Genomic DNA, 25,056 nt, shown 5'->3' with positions numbered 1-25,056 from the left:
GAATTTTCATCTATTCCCATTTTGTGTAGGGTTTTGATCATAAGGAGATGTTGTATTTTGTCAAAGGCTTTATCTGTATCTATTGATATGACCTTGTGGTTTTTGGTCTTGCTTTTATTGATGTGGTGAATCAAGTTGATTGATTTACATATATTAAACCAACCTTGCATCCCTGGGATAAAACCCACTTGGTCATGATGAACAATCTTTTTAATATACTGCTGTATCCAGTTGACTAGAATTTTATTCAATGTTTTAGCATCTATGTTCATCAGAAATATTGGTCTGTAGTTTTCTTTTTGGGGTGTGTCCCTATCTGCTTTTGGTATCAGAGTGAAGTTGGCTTCATAGAAGCTGGAAGGGAGTATTCCAGTGTCTTCAATCTTCTGGAAGACTTTTAAAAGTAGAGGTATTAGTATGGATTGACCTGTCAACCTTCTGTATTCCACAATGATCTTGGGTCCATATGCCCTGTGAGTTTCTAAACAGGTCCCGTTTATAGTCTGTAGATGCTGAGGCAACTATTCACTATGTTCTCATCAGGAGAACATGGAAAGGCTCCCACTACACGCCTCTGAGGTACAGACCTTCTCCTGAGTTTCCTCGTTAATTCTCAGTCCCCTGGTGTCAGCACAGGGCCTCCCTGCCACTGCTCCAGATTCTGAGGGCAGTAGCAATGGAGACTCACTGTTGCACTTGGTGAGTCTCAGGGGAGTCCCCTCCTCCCTTCAGCTGTCCCCTTGTTGGTGAAACAGACTGGAGGTGGTGTCTCAACTGGTAAACAGACTGGAGGTGGTGTCTCAACTGGTAAACTGCTGGACTGTTACCAGCCACTTAATCTCTCCCTAGGCTACTTTGTCCACGAGTCACACTCACTGGTGATTTGGTGGGTTCCTGAAGTCATTCTAGTCCTGCCTTTTGTGGCCCCAATGATCTCCCATAGATTTTTTTTTTTCAAGAATGAGATCTACTTAATCCAACTTTCCAGCCCTTTTCTCTACTCTTAACATCATTCTCTCAGACAATAACCTTATCCAATATCAGGCTAACTACCAAACTCAAGCATAACTACCATAGTTGAGTGACCCTAGGAACATGCCTAAAATGGACTTCCTAGCCTTCTTCTACCCTAAAATACCTAATCTCAGTTTGTTACTTCATATTAAGGCCTCCCCTAATATGAATATCTAAAATTCATAGAGCAGAATTCATTCCTGTATTTCCAGTGCATAAGAATAGTGTTTACCATATAGCAAGTTCTCTAAAGCTATTTGCTATGAAATTGGATAAATAAATGATGGGTCTAATAAGAGGACTTTGAAGACACAACAAGCATATGCTTTCCAAATATGGATTTCCAAGCAAGATACCAGAAACACATAGGGGTCTTCCATGCACACACATGTTATTTCAGTTTATCAGAAAAATATGAGTATGATAAATTTATTTAATAAAGAACTTTAAAGAGAATGCATATATTGTCCTCATATATCATTTATATAGTATACAAACACCCTGGCAACATTCTAAATCCCAAAGATTCTACCACTTGTGCAAAGAGGTAATAATTGGTATTGGAGTAATACTTCTGCTATAATAAATTAAAGTGACCCCCCCACTAAATACACCAGATTTATATTTTAGAAAAGTATCCTGTTCACTCTGCCTGAGATTTAGCTAACATCTTTTTCCATGAAATCCAAACAACATCTTCACAGTATATTTTACACATATTTCCAGTTTCCAATTTACATATATCTGCATACTATGTCCCCAGAAGTCCCCAAATTCCAAGAATTTTATCAAAATTAAGAAAACCAAGTAGGGTAATTCATGGCAAAAGCATATTATAGTCAAGCCCTCTTGGAATTAAAGCATTTTCCTAGTGGTAAAGGAATACATTTTTCCCCAAAAAAGTTGTGTGTGGCAAAATTGTGTCTTTTGGGTAGTTACTCAGAGATTCCACGCCTCGGCTCAAACACCACACTACATGTTCACCCACAGTAGTTTCTCCCACAAACTGATGCTATGAGCTTAATGTTACATATATTTCTAAGAGTTACAGATAGAAAAAAAAAATCAACGTATATCTTCCATGTATCAAAAGGAAAAATAAATTTAAACCTTGATTTTCTAAAGTATCAATTTTTTGTACTACACTGTTATTTCTATGGGCAGGAGAGTGACCCTAATCTCTTGTCAAAAGATACTCAGTGTTCTCTGCTCAGAGAAGTCTTGACAAGTTCCCTCCAAAACTAATTCTCTACAATTCTATTCTCAGCAATTCCACTTTTGTAGAAAAACTTATCCAACTTAGTAGCCAGTATGTATTATCGAGTCTGTCTTTAACTTCTGAGATAATGTCAGACAAGGAATGTGGTATGTGTTACCAAAAGGTTCCTGCTTTCTCAGGCGTCAAAGTCATATATATATGCATATGTGTGTGCATATATGTTTTTTTGAGCACTAGAATATGAACTGAGGACTTTAGGCTGGTGTGATAGCCCTGAACAACCTTACTGGCCCTATTTTATATTTATTTTTAAAATAAAGCCAGACAGTTACCACAACATAGCTCTCCATCTAGGAAGCTCCCCCAGTGTTATCCATGGCATTCTCATGTGATTCTGAGACTCAGACCCAGGGTCTTTGGCATAGCAAAGCACATATTCTACCTGGTGAGATTTATAATTCCTGTTCCCAATACTGCAGGTTTTTGCTTTTGCTTTTTAAAAAATATATATTTCTTTCTCTTATTCAGTGACCAGGATATGCTCAGTAAGCCCTGCATACCTGATGGAGTGTTCCTTTCCTTCAACAAAAGCAAATCTAGTTTTGTAATGAACCATCAGCTCATTTACTGAAATAAGAACTTCTGAATCACCCCTGTGATGTGTCCCTTTATAAACTTCACAAGATTTGCAAAGTATTTCAGCTTCAAGGCTCTCAAGATTCCTGGATGTTTGCCAGGGATGAAGCCCACGCTTCTGAGCACAGTTGGTTCAGAGGAGTGAGTGCACAACATTCAAGCTAGGACCAACTGCAGTGGGTGTTTATTTGAGACCTTCTCCAGAATCACACCCACGGTCTCTTCTGCCTAATGATAATGACATAACTTCACAGGTTTTTGCCTTGTTTGTGATAGAAATCAGGTGAAGGAGAGAGACAGGCTGGGAGTATGGATCAACCTGGCAATGCCCATGTTCAGTGAAGCAATTACAGATGCCAAATCTTCCACCATCTGTACCTCCATAATGATCCTGGGTCCATGTTCCCAAAGGAATAAAGAATAGGAAAGCTTTCAAGGGATGGGATGGGATATGGGGTACTGGTGGTGGGAACTGTGGGGAATGGTAGCCCTCTTATCCTATGGTCTTGTCAATATTTCCATTTGATAAATAATTTTTTTTTTTAATCAGGTGAAAGAAGAGAAGAGACGGGTTTTCATCCTAGCTCAGATTCTGCCTCATGGCCATAGCCTCAAACAACATTCTGAAATATTGTTCCAGTTGAATAACCAGTCCCTTACACTCCCCTCTTCTCTGGAAAGGCATTTGTGTGTATTCTCCAGGTCACCAAGATAAAAAATGACTTCAACCGATGCTCCACTGTATATTTTACTTAAAGCTTTTGTTCTACCCCATGACCTGTGTCTTTGATCAGGCTGCCCTGCCTACTACTCAGCCTGAATAAAAGGGCTCATCCATTCCTGAGTGTAGTCTAAGTCCACTTTTATCTCTGAAGTCTCACTTGGTTTCTTCCCCAAAGAAAATGGTATTTCTTTTTTCTCTGCTTTCACTGTAATTCCTATATGCCTCTGAGATAGAGGGCAGAATTATCTTCTCTTTCTGTACTTCTGTCTTTTCCTAAAAACTAAGCTCCTTATAAGGATTCTTATTTGTTTAAGTATTTGATTTCCTCATGTTCACAAGAGCAGAAGTGTATATACACACCATCACCACCCCCAGTTAAAAAAAAAAAAAACCTTCAGGGGGCCTAGTGGTAGAGCAGTGAGTTAAGCACACATAGCATGAAGCACAAGCACTGGTGTAGGAATCCCGCTTAGAGCACCCAGCTCCCCACCTGCCCACCTGCGGGAGGATCACTTCACAAGTGGTGAAACAGGTCTGCAGGTGTCTATCTTCCCCTCCCCTCTCTGTCCTATCTAGCAACAACAGCAGCAATAACAATAATAACAACAAGGGCAACAAAAATGGGAAAAGTAGCCTCCAGGAGCAGTGGATTTGTAGTGCAAGGACCAAGCCCCAGTGATAATCCTGGAGGGAAGAAAAAAAAAAAACTTCATTGAATATATTATTATTTAGATATTCTGGAACTCAGGTATTATTATTATTATTATTATTAGTTTTTGCAAGCGCCTGTTATTCCTCTGGGTCCCACGGAGTACATGGTGATACTTTAAATTAGAAGGCACCCACAGGCAAGGCCATAGTAATTTCAGTAAAATGCAAGTCCAGAGGCAGTAACCAGCAGGATCAGAGACTCCTTTGGAATATGCTCACTTTGTGATCTCTTATCAAAGTTAAAAGTAATAAAAATTTGACTCCAGGGGTGTATGAGGATAAAGGTGCTAAGCCCTGTGGAGTATCAACCTCTAGTTAGTCTTACTCCTCCTTATGCTTCCTGCAAATGAGTAAAGGAATCAACAGATGGCTGAGGTCTATAATTTTAGATGAGAACTATAGGGCAGGGAAAAAATGTATAACCAGTATCTAAACATAGAGAAAATATCTTTGGCTGCTTATAGATAAAACTTTGAAAGAAAATCATAATCAAACTTGAAGAGAAGGTGAGATGATTTGCTCAAGAGCTAAAATGGTCAATATTCCACCCCTGGACTCCCCAACTGGGCATAGCAATATCTGCAGACCTTTCATTAATCAAGAGCTATTAGTGAGGCACAGGGGACCAATTCTGAAGTAACATGAACACTGATGTAGAAAATTACTGCCTATGGACCTCGAACAGTTGTTTTGAGAACTGTACTGAATGTTCACGTCTACATTCACATAAAGATTCTGCAGAAGGTGGCATGCCATCATTAAGCAATTTGATATTTGAAGAAGATTCCAGCTTCTAATTCATTTCAACGTAGGAAATGAGAGAATTATCACCTAGTAAAGTATATACCTAACCAGGCAGTGTCCTGGGGTCTAGCTCCAGTAACACGTGAGGATAGTATGAGGCACCAAGGGAATAGTAATCCATGATGCTAAGGCTATTTCCTGGCATCTTGTCCTCTTTCTCAGTCTCTCCTTTTCCTCTCCTTTCTCTCAATCCCACCCACCCATCCTACCCCCGTAAGGTAATGAGAAATTCACACTAGGAAGACCTCTCAGCTGTGATATCACATATTTGCAATCCATGGTTCACATGAAAGGACAATGTTTTTTGTCAGGGTATTTAAAAGAAACTATTTCAAATGTTTTCAAAATTAACTAAGTTACTATTCTTACTCTTATAGACAATACAGATATGCTTAATGAAATGAGCTTCTTATATAATAAAATTTGCAAATAATTTATTACTATATAAAAAAGAAAATTCATTTACATATATTACACACTTTTTCTACTTTGATGGCATAATATTTTATAGTTTAGTAATAACTGACTTGAAGTGGGGACAGATAACGACTGCTACAGACACTATCAGTAAGGGTGGAGCTCATACTTTATTTGTAAACTTTACCTTTGAAATAATTCAAAGAGATACACTATATGTAGATATATTACCTTAAAAATCTACCTCTGGTCGTTGGGAACTACACATAGAAAAGCCATTACAAAGGGCTGGGCGGTAGTGCAGCGGGTTAAGTGCACATGGCGCAAAGCGCAGGGGCCGGAATAAGGGTCCCAGTTTGAGCCCCCAGCTCCCCACCTACAGGGCAATTGCTTCACAAGTGGTGAGCAAGTCTGCAGGTGTCTATCTTTCTCTCCTTCCCTCTGTCTTCCTCTCCTCTCTCAATTTCTCTCTGTCCTACCCAACAACAATAACAGCTATGACAACAGTAACAACTATAACAAGCGCAACAACAAGGGCAACAAAATGGGAAAACTGGTCTCCAGGAGCAGTGGATTCATAGTGCAGGCAATGAGCTCCAGTGAGAACCTTGGAGGCAAAAATAAAAAGAAGAGCCATTACAAAACTGGATTCTCAGTTCACTGAAACCACAACTTTATATAGATGATACTGGTTTCTGATAAGTGCTAATTTTTTTTAACTTTTCTTTTTTCTTTTTACTTATTTATTTGCCTCCAGGGTTATTGCTGGGGCTCGGTGCCTGCACCACGAATCCACTGCTCCTGGAGGCCATTTTCTCCCCCTTTTGTTGCCCTTGTTGTTGTAGCCTTGTTGTTGTTATCATTGTTGCTATTGATGTCGTTCGTTGTTGGATAGGACAGAGACAAATGGAGAGAGGGGAAGACAGAGAGGGGGAGAGAAAGATAAGACACCTGCAGACCTGCTTCACCACCTGTGATGCGACTCCCCTGCAGGGAGGTAGCCAGAGGCTCGAACCAGGATCCTTACACAGCTCGTGGCGCTTGGAGCCATGAGCACTTAACCCGCTGCACTACCACCCGGCCCCCTGCTTTTCATTTTTTAATATTTATTTATTTACCCTTTTGTTGCCCTTGTTTAAGGTTGTTGTGGTGGCTATTATTATTGTTGTTATTGGTGCCATTGTTGTTGAATAGAACAGAGAGAAATGGAGAGAGGAGGGGAAGACAGAGAGGGGGAAAGACAGACACCTGTAGACCTGCTTGCTTCACCACTTGTGAGGTGACTCCCCTAAAGGTGGGGAGCCGCCGGGACCTTATGCTGGTCCTTGCACTTTGTGCCACATGCGCTTAACCCGCTGCCTAACTGCCTGACTCCCTTTTTTAAACTTTTAAATTATCTTCGTTTATTTATTGGATAACAACAGTCAGAAATGGAGAGGAAACTAGTGGCAGAGGGAGAGAGAGAAAGAGTGACACCTGCAGTACTGCTTCACCACTTGCAAAGCTTTCCCCATAGAGAAGGGGACCCAGGGCTTGAACCCTGGTCCTTGCACATTGTAACATGTATGTTCAACCAGTTGCACCACCACCAAAGTCCATAAATGTTTAATTTTCTTCCCCTCCAAAAAATGTAAAGTTGAAATCAGCTGACTTCAAAAACTTTATATATATTTATAGGAACTTCTAAGGGTGAAGACATTGAAAAAAATTTCCATGTTTAATTGGGTCAGCAGCATTCTATAGGGTGTGGGAAAGCCAGGGGACATTTGGCTGAACTAGTGCCAAATGTGTACAGTTGCTGAACTAGTTGCTATAGTGTACATGTTCCTCTTACACTGCATGACACTTAATGGGCTCACATATAACTGCGAACAATGTAAAAGAAAAGTTCATTATAACTCATTAAAAATGAATACAGCTCTAAATCAATTCCCATTAGTTAAAGTGTAGAAATTGCACATGTCTCGGATGATTTTATTATAAATTCATGCTGACCCTGTGAGTAAGTAGTCGGGGCTAGTCTGCACCTCCTTCTCTAATAAAAAGGAACAGAAAACTGCATCCCATAACATTCTTATTAAATGAAATATTTAAAAGACATCATCTTGTTTCTCATGGCCATGTCCTGATTATGTCAAGTCGAATTAGTTAAGTATATAAATTGCAGTAAACAAGAGTGACAGATAAATCAAATGCATGGGGACACTCCCATGAAAACCATCTATGGGCTCCATACTAGGTGGCAATTTCACACACTGCCATCTGGGTATCCAAAGGGAGTAGCCACTATTCAAATGGTGTTATATCAGTGCCAACGCTATTTTCTTCTCTATTTCTATTGTGTGTTGGGGGTGGGAAGGTTCTCCACTGACAAGTCTATAATTTGCTATACAACATGTAGGTACATGAAAGAGTAAAGAAATTGCAATCTTTTATGTTTTTTTGTCATGAATCATTTAATTTATATCCTTTTATTTTAAAACTAAAGCTGCTTCATAAAATGCATGGAGATTTATTTTTCATATTTGATAATGAATTTGTTCAGATTTTGTTCTCTGCATAAACTTTACCCTAACAAACTAGAGACAATTGCCAATGGTTTCTAAACAGATTCTGGTTTATTCTGTGCTAAACACTGAACTTGGTATTAGAAGTAATACTAGGAGCAGAACAGAGGAAGACCCTGACCAAAACAATTTATAATCTAGTGAAAGAGAAAGTCACCTACACACAATTAGGAAAGAGCATGATAAATTTCATAATAAGCTCATTTGAGATGGTATGAGAACATAGAGCGAGGTTCTTGTTTACCAGGGACCAGTGAAGTCCCTAAGGAAGGAATTCATAATTAAAACCTGAAAGATAACTACAAATGACCTAAGTTAAGGAGTGAGAAGTGGCATTTCAGTAGCCAGTAGCAACATGTATGAATTCATAGATATAAAATGTCATGCAATAATTTAAAAGAAGATAATAATATTTTAAATTACAAATAGGACTGCAAGCAACTGGTCTTGGTCAATGAGTCTTTTTTGGGGTGGGGGTTGTAATGGTGGTGGTGACAGTTGGGTAAAGACAATGTAAGCAAGGTGAAGAATGCTTATTTTACCTGAAGGAAGGGGAGTGACATATTCACATATTAGAAAGATTACTCTGACTGCAGTGTGGAAATGGATTAGAGGGGAGCAAGCCTAGAGGCTGAAAGACCAGGTTACTAGGCTGGATTTACTCATAATAGAATAATAACTCAAATGTACTGCAAGACTATTATATATCAGGTACTTTTAAAATGTTATATATTTGTTTACCATTTTAATTCTATCCACAATCCCATTAAGTCAATAATTTCAAATATTTCATATAGTGGTTCCAGGAATTGAACCTGGGGCCTCTGAGATCTCAGATATGTAAGTATAGTATGCTACAACTGCAAATATCCCTGACTTTGTTCATTATTCCAGTTACGTGATAAAGTTCTCCCCTCCCCCCCACACACATACCCCTGCATGACTTATCCAAGTCTGCATCACTAATGAAGAACATATCCAAATGTTCACTAAATATGTCTTTGTATAGAGCCCTAGAACTTTGTTTTTTATAACCACTGCCCTATAGAATTTGGAATAGTCTGTAGTGAGTCAGTATAAAGTTCCTAATGAAATAGTATCTAATTAGACTTAGATACCCTCCTCACCTACTTCCTTTTACAGTTCTCTCACTCCAAAGCTAACTTAGCAAAGTAAGGACTGCAAAAGTTGAATAAGGGCAAGAGACTGGCATACTTGAACAATGACTCTTTAGTCACTATCAGGCCATCCCATCAGCTGGGGCCCTAGTCGGAGAGTCCTGAGATTCCCAAACAAACATGATGGGCCTATACCTCAAATTTTTAAATCCCTCTCTCCATTGTTACTGGTCATCTCTATCAGGAACAAAAAAGACCCTTTTGTGCCCCCCCCCCATGGGACCTTGCCGTCAACTTGGATCAACAATGGTAGAGAATGTTCGGACAACATACTCTATGCTACACCTGAGGAAGATGGGTCCTGAAATTGGGGCATCTTGGAATGTTACTACTCATGACCACAGAATGCGAGCTCAGATCTACAGAGATGCATAGGTCACATAGGCTCCTAAGCTGAATATGGGCCCAAACCAAATCAAATCAATAGGGTTTACAGTCAACAATATTTATACCCCTTCCCCACATTAGGGAGCTACTCTCTTCCCTGATCCAGCTTTCTGTCCCTTTTCCAGCCATGACATCACCTCCCCAGACAATAACTTGGATCCACCTGCATATCAGATTTCAGGATCAGAGAAAAAAAGAAAAAAAAAAACTAGTATAGCTACAGGCCCTTCGAAATATAACTTCTTCTAGCGTTTGCCCTTCTTCCGTAGCCAGTCAACAGCGTCAGGTTGAGCCTGATGTAAAGTTTCGAGACCTCCTTTGAATCTGGAAAGGTGGCAGTCGTTGACTATGTGAGTCATAGTCTGTCTATAGCCGCAGGGGCAGTTCGGGTCGTCTCTGGCTCCCCAGCGATGGAACATAGCGGCGCACCAGCCATGGCCTGTTCGATAGCGATTGAGGAGGGCCCAATCATAACGTGCTAGGTCAAAGCCGGGTTGACGCTTGCAGGGGTCTATGATGAGGTGTTTGTTCTTTACCTCAGCTGACTGCCAACTCTGTTTCCAAGAGTCTGGAACAGAGAAGTTCAGTGTAGGCGTAGGGGACCAGATTGGGTGACGAGACGTCAAGTGTTGGACAGGGTGGGCGAAGATATCCGCGTATATTGGCAGGTCCGGTGGAGCGTAGACGTGGGAAATGAACTTAGATGATGCCGCATCCTGACGGATATCTGGCGGGGCGATGTTGCTAAGAACTGGCAGCCATGGAACCGGGGTGGAACGGATGGTTCCAGAAATTATCCTCATGGAGGAATATAATTTGGAATCGACCAAGTGGACATGGGGGCTACGGAACCATACTGGGGCACAGTATTCTGCAGTGGAATAGCATAATGCCAGAGATGATGATCGTAGTATGGAAGCGCTCGCGCCCCATGAGGAGCTGGCCAGTCTTGCAACGATGTTATTCCTCGCGCCCACCTTTGCTGCAGTTTTTATGAGATGTTTGTGAAATGACAGAGTGCGATCGAGAGTAACGCCAAGAAAGACTGGCTGGGCTTCATGCCAGATTCTCGTATCGCCAAGCTGCACATTAAGCTCACGCGAGGCCGAGGCATGGTGTAGATGGAAAACAGATGATACCGTTTTTGCAGTGCTAGGGATTAGTCACCATTTTTTACAGTAATCAGATATCAGAGACATGTCTTTCGTGAGTGTTTCCTCGAGGATGTCGAACTTGGATGCCTGAGTTGCACAGCAGATGTCATCGGCGTAGATGAACTTCCTTGAAGAAGTTTCTGGGAGGTCATTGATGTAAATATTAAATAGCGTAGGAGCCAGAACAGAGCCCTGGGGGAGGCCACTTGAGACAATATAACTAAAATATGCCTACTAGCTATCTACAAAATGGAGGACCCCACACACACTTCATCTGCACTATTCCAGCCTTTAGGTCCATGACTGTGCAACAATTTGTTTGGCTTTATATGTTAACTCTTCTCAGCCACCAGGTTCCAGACGCTAATATGATGCTGACCAGACTTCCCTGGACAGAGGACCCCACCAATATGTCCTGGAGCTCTACTTCCAGAGCCCCACTCTACTAGGGAAGATGGGGCAGGCTGGGAGTATGGGCTAACCAGTCAATGCCCATGTTCAGCAGAGAAGCAATTACAGAAGCCAGACCTTCCACCTTCTGCATCCCACAATGACCTGGGTCCATACTCCCAAAGGGATAAAGAATAGGAAAGCTATCAGGGGAGGGGATGGGATACGGAGATATGGTGGTGGGAAGTTATATTGTGTGGAGTTGTACCTCTCTTATCCTATGGTTTTGTTAATGTCTCCTTTTTTAAATATATAAGAAAATATTAAATATTTAAAAATAAATTAATTTTTTATCTAAATAAGAAAAAATAATTTGGAATAAAGTAATATTAATGAAAATAGAATCCAAGTCTATAGTCAAGAACTCAGGAAGAGTTAACTACAGGTAAAAGTCAAGTTTTTAATGATCAAAGCAAATGAGCAAAAATCAGGTAAGTGATTCCTACTAAAATGCCATAATAAAAGTTTACTACCATGCCAAGAGAGAAAGTCACACACAGGTCAAATTGAGACTGAACATTTAAAAATATATAGTCAGATAAATCACTAGACACATGTGCTCAACCAATAACTTACATCTCCAAGAGGGCAAAACAAATCCTACATGAAAGTTGGAAGCAAGTAATGAAAAGTCAAAGGAACCAAATAATAAAAACCAAGAATTCTTGGAAACTAAGGAAAATAAGCTAAGTCTCAAAGAAGAGATATGAAACAAGCAGTTCGGTTAGGATTGAAGGGCCAGGCAGTTCTGTGCCTCAGGCCCATCACTGTTTATATTTCCAGTTAAGCTCCAAGCCAGAGCTCTTGACTGCCCATTCCTGACATTCTTGGGTAGAAGGAAGGAAGCAAGTAACTGAGAATATGTGATCAAATTATTAACTTTCAGGAGATGGGATGTAACAATTAAGAGGTTCTTCTTGAGGATAATACAGAGGAGGTAAAACAGGATATTGTGCATGTGTGATGTCACTTTTCTTGGACCACATTTTCATTCAGACAATGAGACTGGGAAAAGGCTACAATGTCAGAAATCAGACTCCACCAACATTGTGGCACTCCCATGTGATACCAGGGTTGAAATATGAATTGAACACAAGCAAGCCAAGCCGTACGTAGTACGCTACCTACCTCTCTGGTTTCATGAAGGTATGATCTTTTTATTACTATTACATTTATTTATTTATTTATTTACTGGATAGAGACAGGCAGAAATGGAGAGAAAAGACACAGAGACACCTGAAGCACTGCTTCACCACTCGCAGTTTTCCTCTGCAGGTGATTGGCTGGGGGCTTGAACCTGAGTCCTTGTGTATTGTAGCATGTGCACTTAACCAGGTGTGTCACCCCCCTGGCCCCTGAAGGATATTATTTTAACTAGCTTTATTAATATGATGTTATGCTAAAACTCAATATTTGTTTGCATAAATAAATAAGTCAAGTATTCCTGTCTTAGATTAAATTATCAATGGATACAATTAAGATGGATTTGTGTATTTAAGTTAAAAAGAGAAAGTTAACTTTCTCAGGAGAAGGCCATTTGAGAAATGGTGGTCATATTGATGGTCTGATAGCACCAGAATACTTGTGGTGGTGGGTGTGGTTAGTCCTACATAAGTATAGATATGTGAACTATTCTCACCAAATTTTGTAAATTGTAAATTCACAATGATTTTTCTTTGAAAAAAGACACATCTTCTAAGGAAAAAAAAATTTACTGAGCTAGTGAGATAGCTCATCTACAAGGGTACCTGCTTTGCTATGTGAACACCTCAGTTCAAGGGTTTAAGTCTACCACACTGAAGGAAGTTTGGATGCTATGGTGTCTTTCTGTATTTTTTTTTCTGACCATCTCTCTTTCACTCTTTCTCTAAAAAAAATATGGCTACAGAAGTGAAACTCCAGAGACAACAATAAAAATCTTTTAAACTTCTTTTCAATTAGGTAATTTACAGTGTTATCTTTAAAAATTAAAATATAGGGGGGTTCCCGGAAGATGGCGGACTGAGAAGCTGCCAGTGGCTTGAGCTCGGACCACATCTTCTGGAAATGGTAGGATTTTCTGCCTTTAGTAGGCCAGTCAATAAGGGGTCCTAGCAGTGACACCAAGGAGGTGACTATAACTTAATTTGGGTTAAAATATACAGTAGGAAAAAAGGGAAAATTTTTTTTCTTTCTTTTAAATTATTAGACACACCTCCTCCCCCTTCCACCCTCCCCCCCCAATAATCAGTCCCTGGGGACCAGCTCCTAGCAGGCTCCCCTGCTGAGCCCCTTTCTTTACCAAAATTCCTGTCCCACCAGGGAGTATCATTCATTCTAAGTCTATACCCTTCTGAAACCTCTGGCCTTTTTTCTTCGTAAGTAGCCAACCCCACCCACCTCACCCCACATAGCTAATTAAATAATTAAAAATAAATACATTAAAAAAAAACTCTTTCCTTTCACCACTCTTTTATGAGTGTTCTTTTTCTTATCTTTTTCTTTTCTCTCTCTCTTTTTTTTTCTTTTTCTCATTCTTGCCATCCTTTCTTCCTTAATCCTAAGTTTCCAAAGTCACAGGCCCCATCCCCCACACCACCAAACAGTGTGCTTTTTTGAATTCACTGATACACATTTGGGAATTATTTTGGGGAAGAATTCTGACTCAGAGTTGGACTCTCACTACGAGTATCTCTACTCAACAACCCTTCCTCCTTTAGCTAGCCCTAGAATATACAGTGGATAGTAGATCTACATAACTGTCTATTTCAGCTACCCTTGTCTAGTCCTGAGGTTTTTTTTTTTCTTTCTTTCTCTTTCTTAACAATCAGCTGCCTCTGATCACGAGATTTGAGGTAATCTGGGACAGGGTTTTTTTTTTTACCCTGCTCTAATTTATTATTAATATTATATAAAGGCATATATCTTCCCCCCCCCCCTTTAGGTTGATCAGAATTAACTCTTAGGGTATCTTTCATTTTTAGGGTACTGGGCATCTTATCTATTGTGGGAGGAACTTGTCTCGTTACTCCTACCTCCTCTACACTCTCCCCTCCCTCTTCCTCCTAGCTACTTAAAAAAATTAAATTAAATTAAATTAAAGTAATCAAAAAGACTTTCCTTTCACTGCTTTTTAATTACAGCTCTTTTTCTTATCTTTTCTCTCACTTGTCTCTTTCTTCTTTTTTTATCTTGTCATACACTTCTTCCTTCTTCTTTGCCTTTCTGAATTTGTGAATAATTTTGGGGAAGAAATCTGACTCAGAGTGACTCTCTATGTGTGTATCTCTGCTCTACTTTCCTTTCCCCTCTTGTTACCCCTAGAATATACAGTGGATAGTAGATTTGCATAACTGTCTATTCTTGCTATCCCTTCTTTCTTTTGTCTTTCTTCTTCACTGGGATTTGGTTAACTGGTAGTGATTAAACTGCTTCAATACTTGCTTCAGTTGCTACTGTAATTCTTGAGGGTGGTGAGTGCAATTGTCATAAAGGTATTTAGTACAGTGTTGCTTGTACTCAAGACATAACAACTGAGGAACAACAGAGCATAAAAAAAGAAACACATAAATAAAAAAAATGGGTAGATCAAAAACAAATAAAACTGCTACTCCAATGAATGAAGACAAGAGCCCAGAAGAAACTACAAATCAGCCAGAAGTAACCATACATAAGAAAAGTATGCAAGCAATAATAAACTTATTAATCACAGAAATGAAAACAACATTGGAGGAAAGGAATGGCAGTATTAGGGAAACAACAGTTGAGACCCCCAAGGAAAATACAGATTATCTTGAGGCAATTAGAGAACTGAAAGCTGAAATAGCTATAATGAAGAAATAAGCTGAGGCAAGGGAAAGCAGACTAACAGAAGCAGAAAACAGAATTATTCAGACAGAGGATGAGTTACAGAAAACGAAGAAAGAGGTGAAAGAGCTTAAAAAGAGATTGAGAGGCACTGAAAACAACAACAGAGACATATGGGATGATCTCAAAAGAAGGAACATTCGTATAACTGGCCTGCCAGGGGAGGAAAGAGAGGAAGGGGAAGTAAACATTCTAGAGGAAATAATAGAAGAAAGTTTCCCAGACCTGAATAACAGAAAGGACATCAAGATTCAAGAGGCCCAGAGAGTACCAAACAGAATCAACCCAGACCTGAAGACACCAAGACACATCATAGTCACAATGAGAACAAGTAAGGATAAAGAAAGGATCCTAAAGGCTGCAAGAGAGAAACAAAAAGTCACATACAAGGGAAAACCCATAAGATTATCTGCAGACTTCTCCACTCAAACTCTAAAGGCCAGAAGAGAATGGCAAGATATCTATCGAGCCCTGAATGAAAAGGGTTTCAACCAAGGATAATATATCCTGCTAGACTTTCATTCAAACTAGATGGAGGGATCAAAACCTTCTTAGACAAACAACAGTTAAAGGAGGCAACCATCACGAAACTGGTCCTGAAAGAGGTTCTAAAAGACCTCTTATAAACAAGAACATCACTATAATACTGGCAATATATCAGAGCAAACAAGAAAAAATTTTTTTTGAACAATGGCACTACAGTACATTGAATCCATAATATCAATAAATGTCAATGGCTTAAACTCACCCATCAAAGGCACAGAGTTGGGGGATGGATCAGAAAAAATAATCCAACCATATGCTGCTTGCAAGAATCCCATCTGTCACAACAAGATAAACACAGACTTAAAGTGAAAGGATGGAAAACTATCATACAGGCTAACGGACCACAAAAAAGGGCAGGTACAGCCATTCTCATCTCAGACATGATAGATTTTAAATTAAATAAAGTAATAAAAGATAGGCAAGGACACTACATAATGAGTAGAGGATCAATCAGGCAAGAAGACTTAACAATCATTAACATCTATGCACCCAATGAGGGAGCATCTAAATACATCAAGCACTTACTGAAAGAATTTCAAAAATACATCAATAGTAATACAATAATAGTGGGAGACTTCAATACCCCACTCTCACACTTAGACAGATCAACAAAGCAGAGAACCAATAAAGATACAAGAGAATTGAATGAAGAGATTGACTGACTAGACCTCTTGGACATTTTCAGAGTCCTTCACCCCAAAAAACTGGAATACACCTTCTTTTCAAATCCACATAACACATACTCAAGGATAGACCAATGTTAGGCCACAAAGACAGCATCAATAAATTCAAGACATTGAAATCACCCCTAGTATCTTCTCAGACCACAGTGGAGTAAAACTAACATTTAACAACAGACAGACAATTATTAAAGTCACAGAATTTGGAAACTAAACAACATACTTCTTAAGAACCACTGGGTCAGAGATTCACTCAAGCAGGAAATTCAAATGTTCCTGGAAACAAATTAAAATAAAGACACAACCTATCAAAATATTTGGGACACAGCTAAAGCAGTACTGAGAGGGAAACTTATAGCCATACAATCACATATTAAACACCAAGAAGAAGCTCAAATGAACGAACTTACTGCACACCTTAAAGACATAGAGGAAGAGGAACAAAGGAACTCTAAAGCATCCAGAAGGACAGAAATCACTAAAGTTAGAGCAGAAATAAACAACATAGAAAAATAAAAGAACCATACAAAAGATCAATGAAGTCAAATGTTGGTTCTTTGAAAGAGTAAACAAAATTGACAAACCCCTAGCCAGACTCACCAAACAAAAAAAAGAAAAGACTCAAATTAATAGAATTGTAAACGATGGAGGAGATATGACAACTGACACCACAGAAATCCAGAGAATCCTGTGAAACTTCTATAAAGAACTATACGCCACCAAGCTAGAGAATCTGGAAGAAATGGAACAATTCCTAGAAGCATATGCCCTTCAAAAACTGAACCAAGAAGAACTACAAAATCTAAATGCACCAATCACAGACAAAGAAATTGAAACCGTTATTAAGAATCTCCCCAACAATAAAAGTCCTGGACCAGATGGCTTCACAAATGAATTCTACAAAACTTTCAGGAAACAGTTAGTACCCATACTTCTTAAGCTTTTCCATAAGATTGAAGAAACAGGAATACTCCCTTCCACCTTCTATGAAGCCAACATCACCCTGATACCAAAAGCTGATAGGGACAGAACAAAAAGGAAAACTACAGACCAATTTCTCTGATGAACATAGATGCCAAAATATTAAACAAGATCTTGGCCAACCGGATACAGCAACATATCAAAAAGATTGTTCATCACGACCAAGTGGGATTCATCCCAGGAATGCAAGGCTGGTTCAACATCCGTAAGTCAATCAATGTCATTCACCACATCAATAAAAGCAAAGCCAAAAACCACATGATTATCTCAATAGATGCAGAGAAAGCCTTTGACAAAATCCAACACCCATTCATGCTCAAAACTCTACAAAAAATGGGAATAGATGGGAAATTCCTCAAGATAGTGGAGTTCATATATAGCAAACCTATAGCCAACATCATACTCAATGGACAGAAGCTGAAAGCATTCCCCCTCAGATCGGGGACTAGACTGGGCTGTCTGTCCACTGTCACCGTTACTCTTCAACAGTGTACTGGAAGATCTTGCCATAGCAATCAGGCAAGAGAAAGGAACCAAAGGAATACAGATTGGAAGGGAAGAAGTCAAGCTTTCACTATTTTCAGATGCTATGATAGTATACATAGAAAAACCTAAAGAATCCAGCAGAAAACTACTGGAAGTTATTAGGCAATATAGCAAGGTATCAGGCTACACAATCATTGTACAAAAATCAGTGGCATTTCTTTATGCAAACATTAAATCTGAAGAAGAAGACATCCAGAAAGCACTCCCATTTACTGTTTCAGCAAAATCAATCAAATACCTAGGAATAAAGTTGACCAACTAAGTGAAAGACTTATATACTGAAAACTCAAGGAAATAGAAACTGATACCAAGAAATGGAAAGATATCCCATGCTCATGGATTGGAAGAATAAATATCATCAAAATGAATATTCTCCCCAGAGCCATATACAAATTTAATGCAATACCCATCAAAGTTGCACCAAGCTTCTTTAAGAGAATAGAACAAGCACTACAATCATTTATCTGGAACATGAAAACACCTAGATTTGCCAAAATTTACCATCTTAAGGAAAAGAAACAGAAATGGAGGCATCACACTCCCAGACCTTAAACTATATTATAAAGCTATCATCATCAAAACAGCATGGTACTAAAACAAAAATAGGCAAACAAACCAGTGGAACACAATTGAAAGCCCAGAAATAAATCCCCACACCTATGGACATCTAATCTTTGATAAGGGGGTCCAAAGCATTAAATGGAAAAAGGAGACTCTCTTCAATAAATGGTGGTGGGAAAACTGGGTTGTAACATGCAGAAGAATGAAACTGAACCACTTTATCTCACCAGAAACAAAAATCAACTCCAAATGGATCAAAGACCTAGATGTCAGACCAGAAACAATCAAATACTTAGAGGAAAACATTGGTAAAACAGTTTCCCACCTACACCTCAAGGACATCTTTGATGAATCAAACCCAAGTGCAAGGAAGACTAAAGCAGAAACAAACCAATGGGACTACATCAAATTAAAAAGCTACGCACAGCCAAAGAAACTATTAAACAAAGAGACCCCTCACAGAATGGGAGAAGATCTTCATATGCCATACATCAGACAAGAAACTAATCACCAAATTATGTAAAGAGCTCAGCAAACTTAGCACCAAAAAAGCAAACGACCCCATCCAAAAATGGGCAGAGGATATGAACAAAACATTCACCTCAGAGGAGATCCAAAAGGCTAACAAACATATGAAAAACTGCTCTAGGTCACTGATTGTCAGAGAAATGCAAATTAAGACAACACTAAGATACCACCTCACTCCTGTAAGAATGGCATCCATCAAAAAGAACAGCAGCAACAAATGCTGGAGAGGATGTGGGGACAGAGGAACCCTTTTGCATTGCTGGTGGGAATGTAAATTGGTACAGCCTCTGTGTAGATCAGTCTGGAAAACTCTCAGAAGGCTAGACATGGACCTTCCATATGATCCTGTAATTCCTCTCCTGGGGTTATACCCCAAGGACTCCATAACACCCAACCAAAAATGGTGTGTACTCCTATGTTCATAGCAGCACAATTCATAATAGCTAAAACCTGGAAGCAACCCAGATGCCCAACAACAGATGAGTGGCTGAGAAAGCTGTGGTATATATACACAATGGAATACTATGCAGCTATCAAGAACAATGAACCCACCTTCTCTGACCCATCTTGGACAGAGCTAGAAGGAATTATGTTAAATGAGCTAAGTCAGAAAGATAAAGATGAGTATGGGATGATCCCACTCATCAACAGAAGTTGAGTAAGAAGATCTGGAAGGGAAACTAAAAGCAGGACCTGACCAAATTGTAAGTAGGGCACCAAAGTAAAAACCCTGTGGTGAGGGGTAGACGTGCAGCTTCCTGGGACAGTGGGGGGTGGGAGTGGGTGGGAGGGATGGGTCACAGTCTTTTGGTGGTGGGAATGGTGTTTATGTACACTCCTAGTAAAATGTAGTCATATAAATCACTAGTTAATTAATACGAGAGGGGGAATATTAATTGTATGTCTCAAAGTTTTTCAAAACACAAACTGAATCTTTAAATATATAGGCTGTGTAACTGATATGCGCACTCTCTCAAAAGCCTAGACCAAGTAGATCAGAAGCATCCAATAGCACAGCTATATACAAGATACTGGGTACTGTACAGCAAACCCTAACAAAAGGACTTTTCAAAATTAACCCAATTACCAACTAATGTGATGATAACATTAACTATCAATTGTCTTTTGGAACCCTAGGACAGCAGGAACCTCACATCTCCACTATAGAGCCTCCACTTCCCCCAGTCCTAGAACCATTGTATAGGGCCCACTTTCCCGTATGCCTTTCCCAATCCATATCAAATAATATTGCATCCGCCGATCACAACCTAAACAACACAACAATTGCCATGTCAACATGCTTCACTTCAGACTGTGTCCAGAGATTATATGTGTGGAATGACAACCCTTCAGCTTCATTACTCGGGTGAGACCTTTCCTTTCATAGTATACTCTAATTCCATCTCAGGTGGTTCACTTTCTAACAACGTCCCAAAACCTAGATATACAACAGTTTCTGTGAGAGAGGGCATATGTTCACACGTATCTGTAAACTACTGCAAAATATATACCTGAAAGCAGAAGTACACTAGAGTTTGCAGTGAGTACCCCCCTAACACTTCCTCTCCACTATTCCAAGCTTTGGCTCCATGATTGCTCAACAATTTGTTTGGCTTCATATGTTGACTCTCTTTTCAGTCACCAGGTTCCAGATGTCATCAGGATGCCGGCCAGGCTTCCCTGGACTGAAGACCCCACCAATGCGTCCTGGAGCTCCGCTTCCCCAGAGACCCACCCTACTTGGGAAAGAGAGAGGCAGACTGCGAGTATGGACCGACCAGTCAACGCCCATGTTCAGCGGGGAAGCAATTACAGAAACCAGACCTTCCACCTTCTGCAACCCACAATGACCCTGTGTCTATATTCCCAGAGGGATAGAGAATGGGAAAGCTATCAGGGGAGGGGGTGGGATATGGAGATCGGGTGGTGGGAATTGTGTGGAATTGTACCCCTCCTACCCTATGGTTTTTTAAATTAATCCTTTCTTAAATAAAAAAGAAAAAAATTAAAATATAGAGTAGAATTATAATATATTTAAGTAGTTTCAATAATTTTAATAATTAACATTAGGAAATTTTAAAAGGGTCTGTTCAATATAACCTTTGTTAGACCAGAAGATTATTTCACTTGGATAGTGAACTGCTTTGTCAGGTGTTATGACCCATGTTCAGGTCTGGCCTCCACTTCACTGAAGGAAGCTTCAATGCTGTGGTCCTATTCACATTCTCTCTCTCTTCCCCTCTCTATCTCTCCTCCCCCTCTCTTTCTGGGCAAATATAAATAAATATAACCAGTCATAGAAATAATAGTCAATCGACATCTGTGACCTTGAGAAAACTACTAAAGTATCTAGTGGAGGGAATGGGGACACAAAAGTCTGGTGATAGGAACAGTGTGTAATTATATCCCTATTATCTCATAATTTTGTAAATCAGTATTAAATCACTAATAAAACAAAAGGAATAAACAAATTATGGCTCAATCAAATGTAAAACTTTTGTACTTCAAATGACACAATTGGGAAATAAGAACAACCCTATTGGGAAAAAACTATTTGCAAATCACAAATCTGATGTACAAAGATTCTAAATTTACAAATACTTGCAGCTACATTTTTGAAACACATCCCAATAAAAATATTCCAATAAAATTAGTAAAGGATTTTACTAGATAATCTCAATGACAACACAAATGGTCAATAAATGTATTAGAAGATATTCAACAAAATAATGACTAAGGAAATGCAATGAGGTTTTTAACAAAACATTGTTTTACTTAGTATAGCAGGACAGACAAAATCAATGTTGAGAGCACACAGGAATGGTAGCTTCATGCTTTGTTATTGGGTATATAATACACATCACAGTCATTTTGGAAAACAGTTTGGTGAATTTCTCAATAGACTACATAAAAGATATCAATACCACAAAATTCCCATCATGAGTTCATGGAAATCCTGCCCACTCAAAGATCTGAACATGACTGCTAACAGCAGCATTATCTACTACAGTAAGAAACTTAAATAGTGTGGGGATAGACAGCATAATGTTATGCAAAGAATCTCTCATGCCTGAGGTTCCAAAGTCCCAGGTTCAATCCCTCCACCATAAGTAGTCAGAGCTGAGCAGTGCTCTAGACCTTCCACCTTCTACAACCCACAATGACCCTGGGTCCATGCTCCCAGAGGGATAGAGAGTGGGAAAACTATCAGGGGAGGGGATGGGATATGGAAATTGGGTGGTGGGAATTGTGTGGAGTTGTACCCCTCCTAACCTATGGTTTTGTTAATTTATCCTTTCTTAAATAAAAAAAATAATAAAATAAAATAAAACAGAACAAAAAAAAAAGAAGTAATAGTAACTCGAAATGATAAAAGAATATAAGGAGAATTGTGGACATTTTCCCAGTGTGGGTTCTCTTTGAAGGGCAAATCTCTGACTTCTTTAGTAAAATGTCTCCTTCACAACACATCTTATCTTTTCCTTTACAGATTAATTTTCATAAATAATCTGGGGGTATGGATTGACCTGCCAATACTCATGTCCAGCAAAGAAGCAATTACAGAGATCGAAACTCCCAGCTCCTGTACTCCAAAAAGTATTGTGGTTCATACTCCCAGACTTGTAAACAAAACAGAAAGTTTCCAATGGAGGGGATGGGACATAGAACTCTGGTGGTGGTAAATATATGAAATTACATCCCTATTATCTTATGATCTATAAATCAATATTGAATCAGTAATAAAATTCAAAACCAGGAAAAAAAGAAAAAGAAAAGAAAGAAAAAAAAACTTGAGAATACACAAATGTTTAGCAATTTATGAATAGACAATATGTGATATATTCTACGTGGAATACTATTTAGAAGGAAGATGTTATTAACATATACTATGACATAATAAATTAACTTATCCAGATACAAGGCACTGTACAGTTTCCTTTATAGAAATGCAACCACAACTCAAACCTAAAGAAACAGAAAGCAGATGAACAGGTGTAGGGTTAAATAGATTAGATTTAGCTGCTCATAGAGAAGAAGAGAGCTAAAACTGTAGGCAGCATGGATGAAATGATTATACAACTGATCTATGGTGCCACTTATTCAAGTCAGAAACACTTTTATTTCTCATCAAAATGAGATATTAGGGTATATATATATATATATATATATATATATATATATATCAGAGACTTCAATAAAGTTTTTTGGGAAGGGTAATTTCAGGAATTGAGTGAGTTGCTCAGGATATTTATGCATCTATGTTTTAATATTTTATTTTTTAATTTTTATTTATAAAATGGGAAATACTGAAAAGACCATAAGAGGGGTACAATCCCACACAGTTCCCACCTCCAGAATAAATATTTTATTTATTTTAGTAAGAAAAATACAGGGAAAAGCAGACCAGAGCACTCCTTAGTTCTGACTGGTGGTGGTGCTGGGGATCAAATGGATTGAACTAGGGACCACAGAACCTCATGCATGAAAGTCTTTTTGCGTTAAAGTGTTTTCTCCATTAACTCGTTTCCTTATATCTCACAAGAAGTATCAGGTGGAGCACCATACCTCCTCTTAGTTTATCCCCTGCTCATAGAAATAATTGTTTTCCAATAAAAAAATGCAAAAAGCCTAAAGACAAACTCAAGTGATCAGTCTGCTTTTACTCTTTGAAAACTCTGTTTTTGCTGTGCATTAAAGATAAAGGGCTCTGAATAAGCAAGTCTGAATAACGGCTCTGTTTCTTGAACAGCCTGTCTTCCCGCCTTCTCTCACAGGGCTCGCGACAGCACAGATGCTCAGCTCAGGGCCCAGCTGGTGAAGTCCAATGTCGCTGGCTTTGCTGAGTGCCTGGGTGAGGATGCTGGCCTCAGCATGTTAGAAATCCTTATTTGCTGGCTCTAATAGACACATTTTGCTTCAGGCAAAAAGTCTGCGAATAGTTAATAAGAATAATGAGCAGTAGCAGCGAATTAATGGCCTCTTTATTATGAGAGATGGAGTCCAGTGTTCAGTGTTCTTAAACGGGGAAAAATGTTTTATAGGCAAAATTAACTGGAGAGACCTTATTTAGCCAATTTTTAGGTAATGGCTTCTGGCTCTTAAATGTCAGTAAATGCAGAAAGGAAGATACTAGGTAAGGTCTGGGCCACTCAAATGTACTTTCTCTGCCATGAAAAGGAAGATGGGGCTTGCATGCTCTGTAGCAGGTAGAAGACTGACTGCTTGCCTTCCTGGCCTAAGGAAAGTAAAAACAGCAGTCTCTCTAGGAGTGTGTTAGCTTTATTGTGCCTGACCCGCTGACTGGAGTATAATTTCTTTCATTTTCCATCAGGCTGAAACCATTATTCATCAACTATTCATGTCATCAACATCAGTGGTTACCATGTGCACATTTGGGGGAGTGACCCAATGTCTGTCCCACTATCACCATACCATAACCAGTTCAGTGTTCAGCAGAATATATCCTGGGGATGCTGGAGTAGACTCCAACTGGCTGTGTTCTGGGTGAATCAGATCTGGGGCTCCTCCTCAGTTGAAACATCTGGATTTGAGATATTATGTATATGTAGATCCCTATATCATGCGGTATAATACTTCTACTGACATAAATACAAAGTGGATTACAATGTAAGAAAGCAATTATTTTGTAAATATGTAAGTTTTTAAAAAAGCAAATTATGCAACAAAAACAAAAATACAATGACAACATTTATAACCAAATTTGTTGAGATGGTGATAAGCAATTTCAGAGAGCTCCAGTCAGACTGCTAAAAGTGACTCAAAATGAGAAGCTCTAGGCATAACACAAAAGGTCATGGAAGTATCTGTTACAGATCATCCCTTTTCTATAGCTAAAGGAGAACTGGCTTGGGTTGTCCTTGTTACAGGACAAAACTAAGAAGTGAAAAATCTCTCACTCTCTAACTCTGTGTCTAGAGAGGGGAGGGGGGAAGGGAATGGGAAGGGTGGGGAAGGCAGAAAAAAAAGAGAGAGAGAGAGGGCCAGTGAAATAGTTCACTTGAATAGTGTATTGTTTTGTCATGCTCATGAGCCAGGTTTGATCTCTGAGCCCATGGCATTGCAGGAAGCATCAGTGCTATGGTCTC

The sequence above is a fragment of the Erinaceus europaeus genome, chromosome 20, assembly GCF_950295315.1.
Source record: "Erinaceus europaeus chromosome 20, mEriEur2.1, whole genome shotgun sequence".
NCBI lineage: Eukaryota > Metazoa > Chordata > Mammalia > Eulipotyphla > Erinaceidae > Erinaceus > Erinaceus europaeus.
The sequence above is the reverse complement of the archived record's forward strand: the minus strand, read 5'-3'. Positions refer to the sequence as shown.